The sequence below is a fragment of the Molothrus aeneus genome, chromosome 8 (assembly GCF_037042795.1).
Source record: "Molothrus aeneus isolate 106 chromosome 8, BPBGC_Maene_1.0, whole genome shotgun sequence".
NCBI lineage: Eukaryota > Metazoa > Chordata > Aves > Passeriformes > Icteridae > Molothrus > Molothrus aeneus.
The window spans coordinates 7,217,572-7,239,664 of record NC_089653.1 but is presented as its reverse complement, the minus strand read 5'-3'; positions in this window follow the sequence as shown (position 1 = coordinate 7,239,664).

Here is a 22,093-nt window from a genome sequence, read left to right as displayed (position 1 = left end):
AAACAGTACCTTCACATTGAAGGAAGAGAGGTGCTACATTAAGACTTTGTTGAAATTGTGTGCAATACTGGAGAGCAATGAATGGAGAAAGTGAGGCAGAGGACTGAGAAGATGGGCAAATTGTTACTGAATACATAAACATTGCCAAGTATTAATCAAGTGTGTTTGTCCCTATATCGAGTTCATGGCAGACAGAACAAGGTGTGAAAATTTTCACACTAAGTGCTCTTCATATCAAGAGAGAGCAGCAGATTCTGCTTCCAGTGAGCAGGGTCTTCTTTGAAGCCTTTGCACATGACAAATTATCAATCAGAGAGAACAAAATTACTTCCCATCCTCTCCCATATTTCCACACTCACACATCTCCACATTTCCAAAGTGTTTCCAGTGTTAATATATCCAATTCTTTTAAATAAGAAAATACATATGTATTAGCCACATAAAAAGCTTCAAAACCACATATAAAATCTGCAAAATCTACAACAACCCATGCTTATTAGCACATCTGTGCCAGTTAAAGTGGATGCCATTGATTTAGCTCATCAGATAAACATGTTTACCATCAGCTATGCTTCTCCCATACTCCCAGTATAAAAACCAATGACAGATACACGATGCAGAGTCTTAAAAAGGACAAAACAAGGAATGATGACTTGTCATCCGTGATTTCATGCAGAAGCTTCCAGTCCTAAGTCCCTATTTGCATAAATTCGAACTCATGAATAAAGGAGTTCTAGGAGTAACTACCTCAATAATCCATTTTTCCACCACTGCCAGTTTTCAGCAGCAAAATGGAAACCCTGGTCCTGAGGAAAATGTGCTCATTGTCTCATGCATCTTAGGAGGTAAACACAGATTATCCTGAAGTTGGTTTAAATATCTTATTTTTTCCCCTTAAAAATTCCATTGAAAGTAAAAGAGAAAACGCAAAGGGAAGGAGTGTGCTGAAGAAATCAACAAGTTTCACATTTTTTGTTTTTCTTCTCCTCTACAAAGATCATCCTCTAGCATTTCCAGACTGATTTCTGAAATGCCAGTGAGAGGAGATAACTACCATCCAGGCTTTAATGCTACCAGTGCTACAGTCTGACCAATGGTGGAACCCACAAGAGAAGCCAACAAAGGCAAAACTGGGCAGTATGAATTCAACCTGCCATAGCAGGGGTAGAGCAAGGTAACTAAATACACCCTGAGGAAATGCAGCAGCTTTTTTTGGCTGCTAATCCTGAGATGGTGTCAGTTTTTGATAGCTCGTGCCATGAAACACATCAGTGCTTGAAGTGTCTTCCTGGCTGGCCCCAGTCTGTGTTGCTGCAGTTAGATAACAGCCAGAAATCCCCTTGACCAGCTTTCTTTCCACTCTGTTACACTTTCACTTACCCAGCTCAGCCTGTTTATTGCAGACTTCGCTGGATCAAAACTGTGACATCGATATTAGAAGGGGCTTGCCCCTGCAAAAATTGTATTCTTGCTAGAGTACAGACACACAATAATCAACTCCTTACAGAGTAAGTAGTGCAACCCTATTGAAGACTAACCACTTGAGAAAAATGTTTTACATTTCACCAGTTTACCTTCAGGTCAGTAAACTGCATCAAAAACATTGGACCAAGACCTCCAGTACAGCAAGCAGCTTCACTACAAGCTCTGAAATACATCACCTACAATATTGTGTGCTGCCTTTCAAGCTGCCAATCACGAAGCATTGCTGCTGGTTGGTTATATTGTGTATGAAAGTGGTTCAGAAGTTACAGCACAAGACTACAAATTGATCCTTCTTGGGTTTATTCCCAGCTCTATTTGTGATTCACAGTGAAACAAAGAGTACTACAGCAACTCTAAACTACCCAAGGCTTTGAGGACACAGACAAAGCAAGGTACTCAAAACTGTGGAGCACTGGAATTGCAGAAAAAAACTGATTTTAGTTTGGCTATTTGTTACTGTGTTATCTCAGCCAGGCCATGCAGATTAAGTCAAACACATGGAAAACTTGCCCTTTGCTGCAGCAGTACAGGGACATTTATCAATGGCCCCCTCACAAGGCTCTGGTATCCAACCAGTAAATCCTGTGCATGATGTGTACCTTGCAAGGCAGCAAGGAGCATCCTGTATTTCACATTAAGGTAGACAGAAGGAAAATTTGTTAATCATCTATAAATCTTGGTTTGTGTTGCCCACTGCTTTGCCTCTCTGTTTTGATTGCAAACTGGACAGTTTTTATTGCTGTCACATCATCTCTAAGCTTCTTCTTGCTGATCAGAGCCCTCTTGTCACTCCTGTATTCCCCTGATTCTCAAACTCTGTCTTTAGACTTCCTGTGTTCTGTTCTGTTGTCATTTTTCCTTGCTCTGCTCTCCTAGGAAATCTGCCATATTTCCATTTCTGTGCCCTATCACCTCTGACAGTCCAATCTTCCAAACACAGATTTGTGCTAGGAGACTCAAGATGGCAAACTAGCTTATTAAATCTGATATTTAAGATTTTATTTGACAAATAACCAAGTCACTTCTTTTTCACTTTGGTGTTAGCTGCTTTTTCTATAATTACTGCATTTGGCAACTAAAATAAAATGCTCCTTTGGTGAATTTGCTAAAAAGTATAATGAAGAAAATAGTGCCATGGAAGCATTCAAAAGATCAGATTTCAAGAACATTAATTCAGTAATACTAAATATACTTATTTCCACAGAGGCAATAACACCATATATACCATGCCATCATAAATAATTTATGAAAATACTTATCCAATATACAGCAACTTTATTTGAAAAGGCTGTTTCAGCCTGATCACAGATGCATTTCCAATTTGACAAGTAATTCAGCTGGAAAAATAATCATCATGCTATACTGACATGCTCTTCTTGCCTTGTCAGCCTTTGGCCTTACAGCTCCACATCCTACTTGTGTAGATTTGACAAAGAAAAGTACTCATTTTCCTCTCCATGAAGGGATGTGAACCCCCACATCTCCCAGTCACCAGCCAAAAGCTTCAAATCTCTGTCCTGAATCAGCAGATTGTGGATTAAGAACAGAATTTCAACACTGTCTTGAGGTGGGTTCCCTTTGAGATCTGTTGTGAGGATTATTCTTGAGGATTATTATTGAGAACAACATTTCAGCATGGTGGGGGGAAGGATGGGGGGGAGATGACATTTGACTTAGGGAACCCAGAATAGAATGGAGAATCCCTATCATGTAATGTGGAAGGAATTATCATGTGCTCATACCAATAGGCAACCAAACATCCGTGAATATGTGCTCAGCTTTTTTTTTTTCTTTTTTTTTTTTTCTGTCCTATGCATGTTTCTGTGGTCATCTCTCCCAGAGAAGCAAATGTTCCTCAGCAGATTTATGACAGCCCAGTCACACCCTGCACTGGCATCTCTGGAGGCAGACTAATCAGCTCTGCTTCCTGCCTGCAGCACATGAGGTCATCCTTCCCTGCTCTCAGCCACACCGGGCACCTCAGACAGGCAGCAAGGAGGGCAAAGCTGCTCTTCTCCAGCCAATCTATATTAAGGGGCTTACACTGCAAAGCAAAGGAAGTGCTGAAAGAGGATACAAATAGATTAATATTACAGCTCGTAAGCAATCCCAGGAAATTAAAAACAGCCTGCTTGAACGACACAGAGGCTGGTGTGCTACAGGCATCCTCCCCAGCTCTCACCATAGTAACCAGGATAGCCAAACTGTCTGTGCCTGTTAGCTCATGCATTTATATCTGAGAACATTTTCCTCCATTTCTGTAACATAATTGGTAATTGAGCAGAAAACTTCAAACAGCTGAAAAATAATAATCAACACCTAAAGGAAATGTCCTTTTTTAAAATGTATACACAGAGCAAAGGGAGAGAGAAAGCTAAGAGTTGTCTAACATGGTTTCCTCACACAATAAAGCCTTTTCACTACAGAGATATCTTAAATCAACAAGATATACACTATTCTGAAAATGATCAATCTTGCATTCCATCACACATATTTTGTATTTGTGTGCAATGAGATCCTTTATTTTGGTAGCTATCAATTCTAGCAAAAACACTTGTCTATATTTAGGTGTTATACTGAAATAGTATTTCCCCAAAGTTCTGCTACTTGAAATGTACATAAATAATCAACAGCTAGTAACCAAAAAAACAGATAAATTACAACGAATACACAACTTTTATTTTAATTAATTATCCTTTTCAAGCTTTATGGTAAGCGTTCAGTAGAGAGCAAGTAGAGCAGATAAGAATGGTAACTGCTGTGTTGATGCTCTGTGGTGAGCATACTCCTTTAAGCTCACCCTGGAAGGTCAGGCTTCAATCACACCCTCCAGCTTGCATCTTTCCGGCAGCTCACACCAATTGTTTTGCTGATACCACCATGTCAAAGGGACCAGGCTTCCATCTGTACATTCCCCTAATATACTTCAAATTCCTAAAAAAAATACCCTGCTCTATTTTTCATTTACAGTTCTTCAGCAGTACTAAAGTCAGCCAACGTGAGGACACAGATATACATAGAGCAGCTGTACAACAATCCCCTGCTACAAAGCACAGAAAAGATCATTCAGGATCATCCTCTCAGTGTCATGTCAGAAGAGGGAAACAAACCCCAGGGACCTACCATCAGACCTCCTGAGCGTTCCAGGAGATGAGAACATCTGCATGCTACAAATCCCATGCTAAAGCCTCAGACCAACGCCAAGCCCCTCTGGCCACACCTGTCTCCAGCACCATGGCCCTACATTTGCATAAGGGTTTTCTGAGGTCCAGCTACACATTCCACAGTTAGAGAGACACTTGTTATAACACCTAGGGCTTGATTCCTACATTTAAACTCAAATAGAAAGTACCTTTCTTGCTTCTCCGTGAGCACACAGACCTCATTTCTCACAAGGTAATTCATCACAAAAAAGGCTGCCAGCACTGCCATTTTGTGCTGCCTGCCACACAAGATTTTGCTGAGATAGCCATTAGTGCTAATGCTTATCCTGGCAATGGATCACCCTGCTGAATAGATTTGCTTGATGTAATTATTTGAATTACTTAAAATTAGTGAAGTGCCAATCATTTGTTCAGCAGGGAGGAGATGCATACATTTTCTAGCAATAATCAACACAAAGCTGTCATAGTCAACCAAAATGGATTCCTGTCCTTAAATTCCTCTTAGGATTACAAAGTACTTTAAATTAAAAGCTGCTTGGGGCTTAGTTAAGCAGTGATTTAAGAAAAGTTATGAAGAACTCTTATGAGACAGAATGAATATACTGCAATTCTAAACACGGACGTGCAAGTACACGACTCACATAATTCCCCAAAACTACCATAACTCACTAAGCACTACTTAGGAATTCCACAAGCCATTGGAATATACTAAAAATATAACACCTGGGAAGAGCAACTGAGTTGTGCACTTTGGTTGCCACCTCTGCCTGGAGCCTGCAGTGCCTCAGATGCACACCCCTGTCCCCGGGAGGCAACGGAAGTGCTGGAGATCAGTCAAAAATGTAAATCCTCCCCGGATGAGCCACCAGCTGAGAGTAAACTCACTGCTGTTATGCACCCTCATATCATGTTTACAAGTCATAAGAGGTCCTGGCTATAAGCAAGCAAATTTTCTGGGGGTTTAGAGAACCAGAAAGCTGCAAGGGAAACCCCATGGATTTCTCAGCACACAGCGAGTGGCTGTTCTCTATTCATGGCTGAATTTTCCCTTTTAACTTCAACAGACAATTCAGATATGAAGGTACATAAATACTGCAGCAAAATAGTTGTAAAGAATTTTAATACCCCTATTAATTTCCACTGAACACAACTATAAAAAGGAATTAAAGTAAAATTATAGTGATTGTTGACTATCTCCTCCACACATATTTTAACTTCCAGATATTTTTACTCTACAAACCATTACGGCTTGCCTTGAAATGCTGTCCCCTCTCAGGACTTTGCCTCTGCTTTTCTGAGTGATTGTTTCCTGATAGCCCCATCATCAAGGCAGCAAACACCAGCACTGATGTGCCAACCCTTGTGTGCCTGGTAGATCTGGTCACAGTTTATACCCATTCAGAAGGAGTACAAAGGAAATGAATGGCAAATTTGGGTTTGGAAGCAGCATGTATCCACTTTTCACTGCAATAAATATAGATGACAGAGAGACAACGACATGTCTGGTATAGATGATAACCCACTTTCGAGGCAGATGCCCCAAATCTCCTTTTTTGCCCTTCCCTTCTGTTCCCACCCCAAATCACTGACAACATTCTTCTCAACGTTGATTTTTTGCAAGGACAGACTTGTAACAGCTTCTGTTCAATTTAGGTGAAGCGTGAAGGTCCCACAAAACCTCAAACCCCCCAAAACAGCAAAAGCCTCAAATACTAACAAACGCTGAAGCTGGAAGAGAAAACACAAAACGCTGCACTTTAGGTTACACTTCATACATATTACCCAAAGCATATTTTATTTTTGCCTCAGTGGCAGAAATATAAAGCTATTATAGATAATAATAATTCAAGCTCATCCTGTGAACGTTGCATTCATTTCCCTGCTGGAATGGCAGTCACATTTCTGCCATGGGAGTATGGCAGCTGCCTGAGATTTGGATTTGGTCATGTTTTCATACAGGTAACAATGCAATCAGATGCAGATAAAGACTCAGTTCTTCTGTACTTTCCTCACAATCCCATTATTTCCATGAACAATATCCTTCTGAAGCAAAGTTTGAAACCGAGGTGCCTACTTCACCCAATCCTTGTTCTGAGTTTTTTGGGGGACGTTATGCTTGATTTTGACTTTTTTTCCCCCAAGAAAGCAAAACAAGGACAGACTGCCTATACATCCTGCTGAGTCACAGAATAACAGCTCAGGATTTCTTTTATTCTTGATGGTGTAAATATGCTAGACGTGTTCCTGGTTAGAGATAAAGACTCATTTTTCCTTTGATAAAGGACTAAGAATGATGTGTTTATTTGCATCATACTACCATTATATGGAAACCTGATCTTAGAAGAAATGTATAACAATATTGAGTAAGATGACATTTCTTTTTTGGACCACTTCAATTTTGGCTTTACTGACTAAATCCAAACAGTGTACAATATGAATCAAGATATGATTAATTCTGCCATGAATTAATATGCATTAACTTAATGAAAAAACCCAAAGGTTATTTTAAAATCCCACCAGGGTGTTCATTTTCCAAGGATAAAATTAATCAGACTACATACAATTTCAAGACAGTCTCAATCCTTTAACAATTGTTTTCATCTCCTCATGGATTTAGTTTAGACACAAGGGTTGAGGGCCTGGTACCACTTCACATGGCTATTCTGCACATTGGCTGTAAGGAAACAGGAATTCTGACCAGGAAGAAATCACGATTTCTCTATATGATGGCCTTAAGGGATCTCCACAAGGCCCAAGTTGCCCTGCAGAGTCCGTCCTGCTCCACTGTCAGAGCCTCACCACTATCTCAACCTCAAAAGCAATGGAAAAACTCAAACATTCTGACATGGCATCACTTTTATACTTTGACAGCTGTAAGTAACTCAGCACAAGGGGCCATCACTTGAAATATTGGGGTAAAGACCAAAGTGCATTAAAGGTTCAACTTGCACTCTCCTGAACACTGACAGCCCTCATCACCCCCATGATAAACCACACACTCATGTGCAGTTGTCACTAATGAAGCATCAGGAAGTTATTTACTTAAGAAACATGCAAAAACAATGCAAAAAGCCTCTCACTTCTGAACAGTCCTAAAATGAAGTGAGCACTTGTATTCTTGGCCCCTAATTAGCCCAGAGAACCAACTGGGTTTTTTTCTCTACAGTTTCATTTCATTATACATTCAGCACCATGATTATAAAAAGGGAACAGTCCAGATATGCAATACTTGGGTTAGATTTTTTTTAAATACACTTTGTATACTAAATATCCAGGTCTCTGAGGTACTATCCCTTTCTGCTGAAATGCACACCCCAGTGATGAGATGAACTGTAAAACATTTACAAAACCTCATGTAACAGTGGTGAAATACTTTAAAAAATTGCTAAAATTTCTGAATAGAAAAATCAAGCCAACACTACAACTGATTATTTCAGCCTCTATCCTGTGCATGACCAGCTATTAACTGCAACAGAGACCTAGATTCAGTTCATGAGAGTATGACTGCCACAACCAAGTAAGGGAAGAGCTACTCCTGGGATGGAAGCTGCTGTGAGAAGAGGATTTGTCAGAACATTCCATCATTCTCTTCCCAACTGACTGAGCACAGATATTGCTTAGCTCCAGATGGACATATCACACATTTTCAGAAATAAAGACAAAGCGAAAATATGTTCTAAATAACTTTCTCTCCCCTCCCCCCCCCTCTCTAATTATAAACCTGTTCCTAGTTTTGTGGGGTTTATCTCAGCATGCACCCTGCAGTATGCCTCTCATTATGAATGGCAAAGAATTGCATAATGGCATTGTTAATAGTCATTCACAGAAGTGTGCTGTAATGCATTTAAAAAAACCTCACAGGCTAAGTCGGGCCAAACAAGTAGCCTGATTTTAAAACTGCTGAACAGACAAGCAACTCCCACTCTTCAGTGAAGCTGCTGAGTGCTCAACACTTGGGAACTGGAGCGCTCTCTAATCTCTGCTCCTAGTTTGCCTTCTGAAAATTTTGGCTTGAGACAAAAAGTCTAGTCAGTATTAATCCTTGCTACAGGAGTAAAATAAAGAGAGTCGGGACTAGTCCTGGACTAATTCTGGAGCTTTGACAGGAAATGTGCTGGCAGGTGCAAGGGACAAAGATTTGGGTGCTCACTTTCAACAAGCTGTATTACAGACCTGGATTTTGCCCAGATCTGGATGTTTTCCTTCATTGCATTAAGGTAACCTTCAGAAAAATTATTGCATACCCTTCTTTCATCAGACTTCTCAACTGTCATCCCTTTAGAGCTCCAAATCTTAAACAGTAGTTAATAGTCTTTTTTGACATTTTGCACTACAATCCAGCCCTGCATAGATTAACATTTTGTTTCCTATTTTAGAACTAGTCCTGTCCCTCACAGCTGTGGAATAGCTTCAAGCACAAGTAACAAACATCAGAAGACAGAACAGTAACTGCATTTGACAAAGCCCTCAAACTCTATTTTACAATCTCACAGGCAAAGTGTTATTGTGTGTTTATTGTGTGGATTTGCAATTAAAGAGATTATATTCTGGATAACAGGAAAATGCCTCAGTTCAAGTACTGTGGGGTTTTTCCCCTCATATTTTCAGCACTCCTTGTTAGACTGACTATACAGACACCCCAAATTATTTTTTGCACCTATATAAATCCTTTTTCTTGTTTCCAAACTTAGGACTTCTGAAAAATGAACAAAAAAGGATGACATGTTCCTGCTAAGTTCCTGTTTCAGAAAGGAGCATGAACTCCTGTTTTCATGAACTTTGCTCAATAAAAATCAGTATTCCTGTCAAGACTGAAAAAAAGAGGAAAAAAAAGCCTACCACCCCTAAATAAATATCAAATGACTACAAAAAGTGATGCTGACTTTAGTACCTCAACATACTCTTGCTGTTTGCTGAAATTTGCTGTCTTTTCAGGGTGCCCTACAGAGACTTGAACAAGATGAGACAAGGACACTATTTCAGGACCACTAAGACTGGGATCAATGGTAACCTTGTCATTTTGATTTCTCAGTTTGCTCACAGTAAATTTAAAAGGTGAGAAAAAGACCTGGGATACATAAATTTATTCCTAAGCTTGCTGTAAGCAATCCTACTATTACTGTGAACACATTTTATATATACTTTAAACCTCTGACAGTACTACAATGTAGCAAACTCATCCAGCAGAATCTGAAATCTATTGGTGTCTAAGATACAACTGAGGAAAAATCCATAAGAGATATGCTGACCATTCTTTAGCCACACCATCTACAAGCAGATTTCCCCTTCTATTTTGGAATAGACTATAAAACGAATGATAGAACTTAAAAGTATGTGCAAGACCTAAAGAAGAGAAAGCAAAAGAAAGCAGGAAGGTGAACACAATGAGAACAGATGGCTCTTGGCCATCTGCCCCATCCCACCACCAAACTGCTCTTGGTCATGTTAATAAGTGACAAAGACCTCAAAAGACCCAAGGACTAGTAGGTGGCCAGTGCCTGTTCCTCGTTTCCACAGTGCCCTCAACAGCAGCTGGAGGCACAGCAGCTGCTTCACAGGTCAGGAAAGCACTGCTCCTCCTGCACTGCATGACCTGCCAAAAAACACAGCAGCAGATCTCTTTAAAGGCAGCCAGCTTGCCTACCTCATACTCAATTTTTATAGATTGCTAACCTCCTTTTCTTACTGCTACTGAGGTTTGCTGGTATGCTCTGGAAGCAATCTACCAAGTATCAAGTAGATAGGTTCCTTCCATTAAATGTAATTTCCAGAAAATGAGCCACGCTTAGCCCTGGTTTACAATCAGGTGTAAATACCAGGCTATGCAATCTGATGATAAAAACACCCACTCCAGAAATTAGGCAGAATCTGTGCTACTTTCTTCTCACTCAGAATTTCCAGTACAGGGAACAGTGGGATGCTGCAGCCCACGGGAGCTCTCTTCCTCTCAAGGTTATTGCAAAGGGCTGCCCCTCCAAACTGGCCCTGCCTGCTTTGCATTTAATTTGACATTAGGGTCAGTTCTGCCACAGTGGAGCTTCCTTAAAAATACATATGTATGGGTAGAGAAGTGAAAAACAAAGTGATGAGTGGCCCTATCTTAATTTTGTTTTCAAGATCTTACTGCAGCCAACACCTAAAAGCAGAATTATGAGTGAATACAGAAATCAAAGGCTGGCTGTACAGCTCAGAGTGAAATATTCCATTGTAAAGGCATCTTTTCATTTAACACAGCTATAGATTTTCATAAATGAAAAGCCTGAGACATGACAAGGAGTAGGAAAGACACCATTCTCAGCTAAATACATGTGTGTGTGTGTTACAAAGAAAAGGAGAAGGCACAGAGAGAGACAGGAAATCCCTGCATTAGGAAGTCAAGCCATGGCTATAACAAAGATACCTAGGAAGGATAAGTAGAATATTTGTAGTTGTGGACACCTACTTTACATCCAAGCAAACAGGGAACAGAGGCAAGCAGTTGAGCTCATTACATAACAGACATCGCATCAAGAAGAAGAGGTTTGGTGCAGCAAGAGAAAAGATGAATGTGGAAGCAAATAACCCTCCAGTTTTGCTGCATTTGGGGTTTTTTGGGTTCTTTTGGTTTCTGTTTTAAAGGCAACGCTAGAGGGCAATGCAGAACGAACCTGCATGCTGCACGTAATGCCCAGCTGGGTCTGCTCCTGAGTCTACACAAAGCACCAGTGGGCTCCTATCCCTGGGGCTTGGGAACTTCTTAAAGAAAATTTCCAATCTCTCTCCTGAAAGACGATTTTTGCTGTTTCCAGATATTTCACTTGATTTTTATTTTTTACAATACTAAGTTGTCAACAATGTGGTAATGTTACCTGGCTCAGCACAAATCTGGGCACACCACCACTTATGTAGCTGCTCAAACTGGTACATTTCAGGGCTGGATTAAAAAAAAACTGCTGCAGTTCTTGACTACAACAGTACTCCTGAGTTCAATAAAAGAAGTTATGCTCCCGTTTAAGAGTTACTCTGAAAGTCTGCCTTGGATTTTCTCTTCAATTTCTCTTTAATAGCATCATGAATTAGGATGTTTCAGGCCACTATTTCACTTTCAGAAGTTCAGCTTTCAGACAAATCACCTACAGCCCTTACTGCAAATACAATACTTCAATATTCTCGACAGTTTCATCTATACCTGTGGATGAACAGATATCCTCCTTGGTTTTATTTTAACTGCCAGCAGTTATCTTCAAATACATGCATTTATTGGGTTACTTAGTTGCTAAATTTAGTGCATTAGTTATGAGGCTCCATAACAAAATTTTTTATATCTTTTTAAAACTCCTCATAATTTCCACATTTTTAGAATATTTGTCCCATACGGTATATTAAAAAAAAAAAAGTGCTTGCTGAAATCTGCTTAAAGAGCAAAACTGAAAACCCTATAAACCATGTTTAACACAAGATTGCTACATCTACTTGGGAACCTCTTCTCTCAAATAGTTTGCTAGTAGGTGACTACAATATTGTAAGCACTACCCTTTTATTGTCATGTAAAATAAGCAGGCTTGAATCACCTAACTCAAGCTGTACTTTAATTCAGATCCCTATCTTCCTTGCTATATACATTACCTGCCTGGTCTCTGTTACTTAAAACTACCATTACACTTTTGCTGACATTACTTCTTTCTTTAAATAAAGGTCAACAATATCCTTTTATGCTCCAGGGATCCATTCTAAAATAATATATAGCTTCATTTTCAGCTGAGACTGAATGATGAATGATAGAATGACTCTTCTGGCTACAAAAGCAAAGCTATTTACTCATTTCACCTACCTGAGAAATACTTTTTCCTATTTTTGCCTTCCAAAACTATTTCAGCTGATGTTCCTGATGACAGAAAATTGTTTCTTACCAAGTGGCAAGGAATGCCAGGACTTTGCATATGACTGGTGTGGAAGGAGCTCTTACACGAGACACAGTGCAGGATTGGTAGTAATAAAAGCAAACAGGTTAATTGCTTCCATTGTCACTTGTACTCTTTAGTTCTTCTTTTGAAGGAGCTGTACAAGATTTATGCAATGAACACACATGAAGAGCGCGAAATGCTCTAAATGAAACTGGTTTGAAAACTGAATTTAAACAAGAAAAGTGATTGAGAAACCACTCTGTACCAAACAGGCTTAAATTTGTGGTGGCTGAATGACTGAAATAGCTAAACCTCACTGTGGTTTAGAGTGGACTGACATCCTCATATTTTGGTTTTCTAAAATAAAAGGACTATTAAATAAAACCCCTCTTTGGGATGTGTCCTTCAGAGTCAATAGAATGTGAGTGGAACCAGCTGCCAGAATTACACAGACAATCTTTGATAACAAATTTTCATCTGGAAAACTGTTCCAAGTGACATCACTTCATTTGCTAAGGCTTTCCCCTGTGTTAACGCCACACTGGCATTCTACAAATATTAATTAGTAATTAGTAGTGATTCTGCCTCCCAAACACAGACAACAGTAATTAAGTAAATGAAATTACAGGTCTGCTTAGGGGAGCCCTCTGCATCATCTGCACAGCATTAACCCCGTCTGAGGAAAGTACCTGTGCATCCCAAGCACTCTGCCCAAGGGCTCTGCATCCTGCATTCAGGGAGGGCCATCTCCATCAGGATGAATTTCATCCCCATCACCTACAGCAGCTCCTGGTTTGGAGTGCTTCAGCAAACACCATTTATTCTCACAGGCTGCAAGGCCAGTATATCCATATCTCTTTGGAGGCACCACCCCAGCCCAAGGAAAAGCCTGGAAATGAGCACAGGAGGGTGAGTGTCCTCTCCCTGCTGCTGCCCAAGGAAATGCCACCACAGATGGACCTTCTGCTTCCAATTCCACCACCTCCCTCATTTCCCAGATTCTCCCATCCACCCCTCTTACACCAATTCCAAGATAATTAGCAACTCCCAGCACACTAGAACCACGCAGATTAAAAGGGTCTTATCAACATGTTCAAGAGCTTTTCAGAAAGATTCTTACTTTCTAGTTTAGAAACTGACTGACAGAAATTACTGATGGGATCTTGCCTAAAAAAGCATCAGCCACTCCTTGACTAAAGAACGGCTTAAAAACATCACACAAATATCAGGCAGTACAAGCAAATACTGTTGGTATTCTTTTTATCTTTTGGGTTTCATATAATTTCATTAAGACCAAAATTGATAAAATTGTTCACTGCACATTATTCCATGAATGACACAGCTTGCAGTGATCTGTTTGACACAAATATAAACTCACACCAAACTAGAAGAAGGCCACACACACCTCAGTAGTACATAATGGTTATATAGCCATCATTACCCTAAAAAGCTTTATTCCCATCAAACAGCAGTTTTAAACAAAGCCATGAAAGAGATTTAATGGTGAATATGAAGAACCACATTTCATTATATTATTCCCTTTCTTAATGCAAGATACTTAAAAAAATTATTCAGACAAATCAATCCTTGTTTACATTCACAAACTGCTAAGGCACCATAGAGAATTCTCAGCATACACAATCTCTTGTGAGCACAAACCTGAAATAGGTCTCTGATGGTAACACCTTAAGTGTCTTAAACATCCTTATCTATGCATTTAATTTAGGCATAGTAAGACATAGGGTGTCTTACATTACAAAGAAATGCTAAATAAAATATACGTGTGTAGTTTTACCCTACCTAGCCAATCAATTCCTCACCTTCCATGCTAAGGGAAAAATGCCACGTTTGCCCCGTGCTGGTTTGGGAAAGAAAGGATAGCAAAGTTCATGCCTGTTGCCATTTATCCAGCAAATACTTTCAATTAACTGAGGCAGCACCTGGCAGCCAGTGGAATGCAACAACCTGCACCTCCATTAGCAAGTGACAAACTAACTGGGAGACATTGTGGCAATTATTGTTTCTGTAAAAATTCATTACTATTACACATCCTCCAGACTTCAAGTCTGAGGTCTTTAGAAGAGTGATCAATGAGAATTCATTACATTATTGGCTTGATCAGATACCAAAAAGCTTCATGACTTGAAATAAGGACCTAACACCAATTGAATAAAATGTTTTTATACAGCATTAGGATTTAAATCCTGAAGGTGAACCTTTCTGACAAGGGAAAGATCCAACTGCCAGGCATGGTGTCCTGTTTTCAGCATGTGAAGTTAATAGAGAGCCTCAGCAACATCTACTTTTTCAGCTTAAACTCCTTAATTGCCTACTTCTGTAATTACCTCTTCCCTGCTAAGCTATCTTGCTATTTTCAACAGAAAGAAGGGATAGAAGTAGCTCCCTCCTAGCAGGGTGTTGGCTCTCTACACCCTAGAACTCAGCACAGCACCATCCCCTACTCTACCTAGAGTCAGCCAGAGGTGAAGGAAAGCTGCAGGTTCCAACACCACCTCCACAAGAAGCTGGAAATGAGGTGAGGAGGCTGAGGAACAAGCCCATGCTCAGTCAGGGTTATGCAGATATACAGGCTCTTGTTAGGAATTCAAAGGGGGATGCCCAGATGTAGTTAGTTTTCTCAATCTGTGATTGACAGTTTGATCAAAGTATTTTTAGCTTAAGTGACAACCATTACATAACTGTGATAAGCACTTCAACACCTACCAGACCTACCTAGGCACTATCACTGAGACCTACTGAATTCTGTGGCTGCATCAGTCAGGGTTTGGAAAAAGGAGAACAGAGACCTTTGAGGTTCTAAGGAAAGGTCTCCATAGGACCCAAACTAATTTGAAGTTTACAGAGGGCTTTAATAAAGGCTGTTACAAAAACTTGGATATTGGTCCCTGTCACACTGATGACTGCAGAACTGCAGAATGGAGCTGGAGCTGATCCACTGTGCCTCTTGCAGCCCAAACCCACTTTCTGTAATCAAATCTAATTGTAACCTAATTGTACTTAAAGCAATTTACTGCAAAGGAGACAACCTGGCCTGGACAGTAAGTGCCCAGCTTATGGAGCAGGAGACACTGGAAGTCCTCCAGCAACCAACCAAGTCATGCTGGAACACCTCCCACTGTGCTCCTGCTCTGCCACCCTGCACCCTGCAAGCACCACCAGGGAAAGGGACTGCTCAGGGGGCCTCACTCCTGCGGGTGACAGAGGGTGTCAAAACACACAGGCTCCATTCTGGAGAGGGAAAACCCTCTATAAAGGGGCACTGCAACATGATGGAAGTGCTGAGAGAAGAGAAGGTTCAACCCACACATGGACTCAAGGCCATCAGCTTCCTGATGGAGGACATGCACTGATAGGGTCATCCAATAGAGGGAATAGCTCAGAAAACCAGTGAGGAGATGCTGAAAGAGAAATTTACAAACATAAAGGGAGAAGCCAGCACATCCCTTAGAAAGAAGGCAGCATGGGGAAGTGAGTGGTCCTACAGCAGCTCCTTGAAACCAGGAGGAGATTGACACAAAAGGGGCAGAATTTGGTGAAGAGAAAAAAAATAAATCAACTGAAGCACTTTCCCACAATTATGCTTCAACTTCTTAGACCTATCCATCAGAAAGACAAGAACTGTTCACACATGAATTTTCTGGGAAAAGTTCAAAACTGTAGGATGAACTTGTGTCACACGATCCAGTAATCTAACTCAGGTTTCATGTTCTCTCACAAACTGCAAGATTCCTCTGTAAAAAAAAGAGAAACCATTGTTTTTTCAGCAGGTTCAGCAGGAGTGGTAATTGAGCAGCAAGATGGAAGGACTGTCACTCAAGTTACAAGTTGTGTCACTTATACAGAGCAAATTATTTTAAAAACATGAGTAACATAACACACCATGCTGTTTCATTTCATATAGACTATAACAACCTCTGCCTACAATTTCTGAACCATACATGCCCAGGGGCCAGGAGCTGTGACTAATACTACAAAGGTTGACGTTATCCGTTAGAGTATTTTCTTCAGGGAAAAGGGACGTTTGAAATGGGTACTTTCAAAACAGTAGGATTTGTACCTTTCCATTCCATATGCTTTCTTTTGCTCCAGTATGATAAAAGACAAAGGTATCACATGTGCCAAAGTGATTCCAGTCAGAGTGACAGGAATCAATACATTTTAATTATTCTCTGTTAATTCAGAAAACTGAGATGGCAAGAAAATGCAAATGTGTTTGATTCAGGGGAAAACTGTTTTAAACCCTGAAGTTTCAGAAAACAATTAGGTTTAAGAATAGTCATAATGATTGAAAACTACCCCATTCCACTGCTCCTGGACATTTACTATTTGGAAATGCAAATGAGGAGTATCTTCTAGAAGTTCCAGGGGCTCTTGGTTTCCTCTTTAATTTATGTGTTTTGTTTCCTCTTTTATATATCTGCTGAAAACATGAGGTTAAAAATCTAGAACATCAATAAAATGGATGCTAAAGCTGGACAAGTAGAAATTTGCAAGCAAGGCCAACCCAAACCTATTTATCATGCACCAAATTCAATTTTCAGCATAGGATGTATTGACATACTAAGGATTAAGACTATCACCATATAATTAAATTTAAATCTATAAGAACCATTTCTCATCCACAGAAACTTGAAATTAACAACATAGTATAAACTTTATTTACCAAGACAAGAATAGATATGGTTTCCTTATAGAGCCTAATTGCATTTTGTTTCACAAATCTAAGCAGATTTTCATTTCTCAGCTTGTCAGGAAAAACCCAAATTTAGAAATCAATTTACGCTCCACATAATAACTTAATTTTATGAATAAATTAAAAGCTACAAAACTCTTCAGAAAAGTCTACCATGAGCATTTGCTTCACCATTAGCAATGAGCTCTTCTCTAGTGGGAGCAAACAGCAGTGAAGGCTCTCCCCCAACAACAATAACGTGCATGGGAACTGAAGCAACCACATTAGCAAATCTGGTGGTAAAAGACAGCTTGGAAAGAAGTGCAACACCACCACAAATCTCTGAAACAGAACAGGACTGTTCATCTTGTCAAGACAAAAGCTGGTGTTCATAGGTGCTGAATTATGACCACCAGAAGATCCACACACACACAGAGGAATCATTGACCAAATAACAATGAAATGCCAAGAGCTCAGGCCCCCTGATATTGGCTCCACTGAGATCAGTGATGTTCTTTCAGGAGAGACAGGCTTTGCTTGTAAAGGACCTGCTCCAGCTCCACCAGAGTCATGGACAGCTCTTCTGCCAGACCACTACTGATCTTACAGTAGGGAATAGCTCAGCACACCCAGGAGCCTCTCATCTCTCAGCACACCTGTCCCCACACAAATTGAAATTTCTGTCCCTTGAACTTTCTCATGCAAAGACACACTGCTGACCAGACTTTCAGCAGTGTGCCACAACGGAAGAGTCCCCTCTGGAGACTGCCACTAGTGCTGCTGAGTCAAACCTTGGAGCTACGACAGAGCAAATGTCCCTGGCAGAGATTGCAAAGTGTGTTCCCAGTGCAGTGAGCCCAGGGCGTTGGCTCAAGAAAAGTGGATTGAGCTAAACTGCCTATTAGTCCAAAAAACAATGCTGGCTGCCCTAAACACCCTGACCCAAAGCACTGGTTTTTCACCTGCTGCATAAGCAGCTGGCTCTTCCCTGCACAAGGCATTCAATTTTGATAGAAAGCAATGGAACACAATGCTGAAATCATGCTACAGTGATCAACTAAGCAAGGCAGACAGGTGAATTAATAAACAGATTAGAATGACCTTAAGAGGTCAGTGTGAGCTCTCTCCTGTGTACTTTTAAGAAACTCTATTTAGACATTTCTCTTAGGAGTTTCCATCACTGATTTACGGAATACATACAGCGAGAGACATCAGCAACAGTAATTGTGCAGGTTTTCTAAAGATCCTGGAGGAGGCAAAGGAAGAAGGGGAAACAAAAGATTCCTCAAAACAAAAAATATGCATTTTCAGCAAAGTTCCTGTTACGAGAGTTTAATGTGAAATTTCCCACTTCTCAGAAGTGACTGATGCCCAGCAAATAACCATGAAATGAAGTGGAAAAAAAATTACTACAGAAGTTTTGAGCTGGTCTAATTTTGTTTTTTAATTCCTACACTTCTGATTATCTTTTAAAGTTTCAGAGGACCAAGGAATTTTCATGGCTAATTTCATTCTTGCAGTTTGAAGGGGAAGAGGAAAGAACACTCTTTTGTTAAAAAGCAAAGCACATCTCACATCTCTAATGACAGCTGAGTTCAGTGCTCTCCTATAAATGAGATTCCAGAAGGTACTGGAAAGTGATGACACAAACATCCAGGATAAAGCTCCTCCATAACACCTAGGGATTCAAGTTGGCTGTTTCAAAACACTGACACTGTAAAAGTGTGGCTGGAAATTGCAGGACAACTGAAGCTCAGGCACAAGAGGCACAGGCGGGAGGAAGGGTAGGGAGGAACCCTGAAGGATGAAGCAGAGAAACTAATTAGGCTTCCTATTCCATCAGAGCTAATCCTGCCCAGTGTAGCCTCAGCAATAAATATTGATGTGATACTTTCATCATTCTTTGAAAGCTGTATCCCCACTGAATACCACGGTGCTAAAACAAAGCATTGTTCTGCTTTCATCTAAATTGTCCATCCTTCATAACAAATCTCAGTGACACCTCCTGGGTGGTTTCTTATCTTTATCCTCCCCACCATGCTTTATTTTCAGCATACTTGCTGAAAATCTATTCCTTTGGCCAATCTGTTCTAAATGCAGACCTGCTGCATGTCTTTATGCTCACAAGTGAGATCCTGTTTGCCAGGTGAAGGCTAATTTTTGAGGTACAACCTAATCACATAACTCTGGAAGATCTGAACACACACTGCTGATTGCATTTTCCCTATAGCAAATGGTGTGACCTTTCCCTTGCTGCCCCTGATGCATATTTATTTCAGAAATTGTGTAAGAACAGGAAAACCAAGAGTGGATGAAGAGGGAATGGGATATGAACAGCAGTCAAAGAGCAGAAGGAAGAATTGCCACCACTCAACTCTAGAGATAAATGAGACAGAAGGCAAGGGAAAGGCTAAATATGGAGAAAGCACAGCTGCCAGGAAACGAAGTGTCTAAAGAGAACAGGAAGGCAGGAAATACCCATTTCAGGATACCCTCTTTGGGATGGACAGGTGGCATAACTCTCTGGAACCACAGAACCAGTTAAGTTTTCACCTGGCTCAGGAGTTTACAGCCAAACACCATTTGTTTATCTAACTCCTGTCTTGCTTAGCTCAGTATTGCTCTTCAAGTACACCTTCACTGGCCATTCAGGGAATCATCTTCTGAATTAAAACAATAAATTTAAAACCTTTCCCTAAACACACTGTGAAAAGAAGGGTAAATTCTGCCAAGACCAGAAAAATGATTGCTGCCTGTTTAAAACAGAGTAATTCCTTCCCATCAGGCCATCCTGGGTCCAGCCCATGTCTAACACTGACATGGAAGCAGCCTTAACATGCAACTAGTCACGAGAGACATGCTCCAGCCCAACCCAGCACATCCCAGCTGCCTCCAGGATTCCAACTGCACGGAGGAAGCACCAGACTGAGGAGGGGAACATGGCCTGCTGCAGGTTTGAGCAGCTGCAGGCACCCCATGTTGAAAGGCAAAGGTCTGCAGTCACACCCTGGCGCCAGCTGCAGCTCGTGTGGCGAGGGCTCGAGGCACCAAGGGCAGCCTTTCCCTCACCTCACAGGACATGGAGCACTGGGGCTGTGTCCTTGGCTCACAGCAGGAGCTCACAAATGTAAACCTGTCCCCTTGTTTCCTCCAGCCACCCCCCAGGCACCAATGACACCGCTCCAGTCACCAGAGGGGGGATTTGGGCAGGGCAGCTGAGCCCACAGAGGCATCACCTTTTCTAGGTGACAATACAAGCAGACCAGCCATTGCTGGAATAGCAGGTCAGACCCCAAAGTTTGTTTAATCCTAAATCCCCTGGGCTGCTCTGTGTTGTTGGGAGTTGGGCTGCTCCTCTAGAATACAGGGATCATCGCTATGAGCTTCAGCCATAGAAACTGGTGCGTGCTATAAAACTGTAACTACACTGTTGGACACCATAAAAGCAATTTCTATAACATGGTAAAATATTAACAATTTCGATAACATGGTCAAATATTAACAGGCAAAACTCTAAAACCACCCCAGAATTTAGGTGTAAATGTATCTCCTAGTCCTGAGGCAACCTATCATCCCTGACAGAAACATATGTCAGGAAGGTATCCTAATTTACCATTAAAAGTGATTTCAATTATATCTTTCCATGCCTCCTTCCAAAGCTGCTCTTTGCAATTCTGGGAGAATAGAAGGGCCAATATGGTTTAATTTGCTTTTTCAACAATCTCTACTGAATCCTTCACCAAGGAAATGGATTAACTATGAGGCTGTCATACACTTTCACATGGTAGGAAGGCAAACACATGCTCAGAAAATAAAGGGTGGGAGTCTGGATATATTCTCTGCAACAATGATAAACCTTTCAGATGTCTTTTTCTACAGCAGTCAAGGGAATTCGCATTATAAATTAAGATACCAAGTTAATATTTAAAACAAGTTAGAAAAAGCTGAAGAAGTGTACTTCCTAGATTTAGCCATCTGGTTTTTGAGTATAAACACAAAAATCATCCATTTCCAAGTGGGAGGTAGAAATTACATGGATATCAGGAAAGCAAAAAACTGCAACATAGAAGGTAATCATCAAATTTGTCTTTTAAGCAGAGTTTCAGGCAAAAGGCTTACGCCATAAGAGAAATCAGTCTCAATGAAACTGGAATCTTATTCCAGAATTTAATTGATCACAATATTTTCAAGCCCCAAAAATATACAAAATATATAAGACTGATCAAAGTGACACACAGCAAAAAACATAGCTTTCATAAGATTAATGCTTATTGTAAACTTGTTTTTCTTAGCCATGTCCAGAATATTCATTTACATGAGCACATGTTGATTATCAGTCTCTCCTTTCAAATAGGCTTCGTTCAGATACCTGTTTATTTGTAATCCTGTGTTTGGAATACACTATGAAAACTATAATCATATTGAAATTCTGTAACTAACATATATTTAGAGGCAGGAATACTAAAATAATGCAAAACAACTGAGTTGCAATGGTAATACTGATTCCAGCAAAGAACACACCCATCAGCATCTAGCACAAACAGAACCATCCTGATTCTACCACCATCCTTATTCAAAACAAATTATCAAACCAAAGCCACTCCACACCCAGAAGCAAATAGGTCGAACACAAAATGAGTCAAAAACACAATTACAGCAGCCTGTCTGTACAGGGAGTTACCTTTTTTCCTTTCTTTTTCCTGTGAGCTGGTTTAGTATTTTTCTCCTTTGCTTCCTCACTCATTTTTCAGCAGGTGAATGTACAGGGGGAAAAGGGGAATAAAGGAGATCACTGCTTGTATTCCAACATGCAAAGCCACTCAAGTATTCACGGCGCTGAAGCCAAAGTCCATCTGCTGACGCCTCTC